The 3,270-nt window shown below is 39.7% G+C and overlaps 1 non-coding gene and 1 pseudogene across 1 annotated transcript in view; one reads left to right on the forward strand and one right to left on the reverse strand.

Annotated features, from left to right (window-relative positions):
* Positions 1-355: 355 nt before the first annotated feature.
* LOC101587032 lies at positions 356-1,102 on the reverse strand (annotated as a pseudogene).
* Positions 1,103-2,995: 1,893 nt separating this feature from the next.
* The window catches only part of Sem1, a 17,344-nt gene continuing 17,069 nt past the window's right edge, over positions 2,996-3,270 (forward strand). The window contains exon 1 of the transcript XR_002821425.1: positions 2,996-3,178. This is a non-coding gene — a transcript (SEM1, 26S proteasome complex subunit). The remainder of the gene's footprint in view (positions 3,179-3,270) is intronic.

A 3,270-nucleotide genomic window follows, 5' to 3' on the forward strand; every position in this document is an offset into this window, starting at 1 on the left:
TCACTCATTCTAACTATGATACTGCAAATAATTAAATTTGCTAGAGATAAATCAAGTAGTTTATCAAACACTTCTCTTTAATAACTGAGTTTTGATTTTTTTAAACTGCTTGAAAATACACATTCCTATGTACTTAACTAAGCAACAATGCTACTCATTCTTTTATATCTATCATTTTTCATTTTTTACATGTAACACAACCCTTAAATGAGAATTTATTTGAGTAGTGCTAGTGCTCTGGATTTCATGAATCAATGCAGTTGGGTGAAAATGAAGTTGATATTATTTTATTTTATTTTTTGGAAGCAGATACTTTATTAACTGACCAAATCATAAAAATACCATGATAGATATCTTAGGTCATCCTTCTAATAAGCCTGTTGATCTGGTCTTCCCTATTTCCAGCTTCTCTATCTTCCACAAAATGGGTGGTCTTTTTCTTCATTCCACCTCTTGGAGATGATAACTTGAATGGCCACAGGAAGTTATTTGCCTCTTTGAAGAGTTTTCCAACAGTATAGATCTCATGAATCAGATCCTCCATGCAGATGATGCCATATTTACCAAGAGATCAGACAATCACTGAGTTATCTATGCAGGCAATTTGCTTCTTATTGACTTTGCCATAGCCACACTTGTATGTTAGTTCATTTACTGACTTCAGGTTTGGATACCCCCATGCAATGTATGGCTCCACAATTCTCAGCATGTTAATGGAAACCTTGATGAGCTTAACAAAGATACCATTGAAGATTTGGCGAAGGCGAAGAAGCTGCAACACCTTGCGGATCTTTGAGCTCACACCATTGATATTCCTGACTTGGATGACAAATTCCAGTTTGGGCTCTGCAGGGACATAGAAGTTGTCAGCTTTTCTCGCCATCCTCGCCATTTGGATCTCAGTTCTGTACATCTGTCTGTGCTCCTTATGATAGTGCCTGGCTTTTTCATAGAAGAGCTTCCTCCTTGCCTTGTGAAGTGTCTTCTGGGCAGACTTCTTTCTCAGGTGCTTTACTTTTAACTCTGCAAAATGTCTTCACTTTCTCTTAAAGAGTTGCTGCACAGCAGGAACCTTCTTTTTTTTCTCTTCTACACCCTCCATGGTTCCAGTCAAACAAGAAGCAAGCTGATATTTTTAAATTGAACGTAGTTTAAGGGGATAAAACTATATTGCTGTTGATATTTTTCTTTTGCTAAGGATTGATATAAATTTCAGATGTACTCATAAATAGGTCTGACTCCTTGACAAAATACTTCATTCATTTCCTTAAAAAAACATTTCCTTGATAAAAATTGTATGAGGGTGTTATGTCCCAAGACACCTAGCATAAATTAAAAGTATTACAAATAAAAAATGCATTTCATGTTCCTGATCTGCAGCATAACCTAACTTACCAACATGGTACACCATAGAGTAAGTATGTTTCACACCATGGTTGCAAGGCTTTCTGGGAGCTGTGGCTTGGTGCCTCTGTTGAACACAATGGAGATGTTTACCATACATTACTGGCCATGAAAAGGACCAAAATTCAAAGTAAAATTTCTACTGAATATGTACTATTTTCACACCACCCCACACTTAGAAAACTATAAGCTGAACCATCAAAAATCAGGAACCAACTGTATACTTACAGAGTGCAGCATGATGATTCAAACTATATATACATCATGCAAGGCTAGCCTTTCCCATATTTATGTACTTATCTTTTTTATTGGTGAGATACCAATATGTTCAACAATCAACACAAATCAGAATGGTATTATGGGGGCCATATAACTTCTTAAAAATCACTTAATGTGTAGTTCTCCTTTCGTCCTTTATTTTTTTCTACTCTCTCTAGTCCCACATCTTGTATTGATTTCTCAAGTAATTATATTTCAAGAAAGAGATTCAAATACTATGTTTCTTTGTGACTTATCTATTTATACGTCTGATGAGACAGTACGCCAGCTTCTGGAGAGAAAGGCCCTCTTTTATACTTGTCTGATACACAATGCCTGGTAGATACTATGAACTAAAGTTGTTGAATGAAGGAATAGTATTTATTTAAACAGGTATACTAACATGTGTAACATCATATCTATTACATATTATCTATGATGTTATATAGCCGTGTATAGGACAGGTATAGTTCTAGATAGTTCACTATTTTAAGAAATTTTAAAATTCTAAATGACAAATTTTGAACAGTGTTAAATATTACAACCTAGCCAAACTTGAGTTCCTATACATATCACCAAATTTTATTATTTAAAAAAACTCTTTATTTATGTATTTGGTACAGGGTCTCACTACATAGTTCGGACTGGTAGTGATCCTCCTGCCTCAGCCTCCCCCCTGCCCTGGGATTACTGCAGTGCACCACCACGCGCAGTTTCTGTGGCCAGCATGATGCAGGGGGCCGGTACAGCATGCGGTACCGGGTATCGAACACGGGCTTTGCACTTGCCAGGCGGGCTCTTAGATTGCTGAGCTATCTCCCTAGCCCCCAACCTCAATTTAATAAGGTCATTTACCACAAAATAATTCCAAGACCAAGAAACACTGTGTAACAGGAAAGTTTGGAGATTTGAAACAGGCAAACAGATCAGCATTTGGATTGTCTTGCATTATGTGAGTGACTGGGTGCTTTTTTGTGAAACTGAGTTTTCTGTGATGTGGAGATTTTTAGTACTGCGCTTGGTTAATGAGTTTTAAAGACCAGATTATGTACATTAAGGTATGGCCTTTAGGAAGCTGATGAATGTTAGCAGTCACTTCATCTCTTTCTCTATATTTTCTTTCTTAATTGTAAACTAAACAAAGGCATTTAATGTTTTTTACCCATTATGAGGTCTTTTTCTTTTGTTTTAACTCGGAGTCTAACTAAGGTAGTAGGACAAAAAAAATCACCTTCCTAAGTGGAAGAACTGCTAAGCCCGCAGGAAGCCCTGGGAGGACCTCCAGCATCCCAGCATCCTTTGCGCGGGCCCCGTAGCTCTTCCCGTAGTCTCTGTGGTCGCGTCTGTGACGCAAGCGGCGGTGGCTGCGGCCGTCGAGTAGTGAGACCTCCAACTTTTGTCCTGTGCCGCTCTGAGGGGTAGTAGGCTTGGAGGGTAGCGATGTCAGAGAAAAAGCAGCCGGTAGATTTGGGTCTCCTAGAGGAGGACGACGAGTTCGAGGAGTTCCCTGCCGAAGGTAACCGGCCGCCACCTCCCGCTCTCGCGCGGACGGTGACTCAGGCGCCCGGGTGGAGGCGGCGCGGCCGCCGGGCCTGCCGTGAGCCTGCG

Source organism: Octodon degus, unplaced genomic scaffold (genome assembly GCF_000260255.1).
Source record: "Octodon degus isolate 3935 unplaced genomic scaffold, OctDeg1.0 scaffold00050, whole genome shotgun sequence".
NCBI classification, from domain to species: domain Eukaryota; kingdom Metazoa; phylum Chordata; class Mammalia; order Rodentia; family Octodontidae; genus Octodon; species Octodon degus.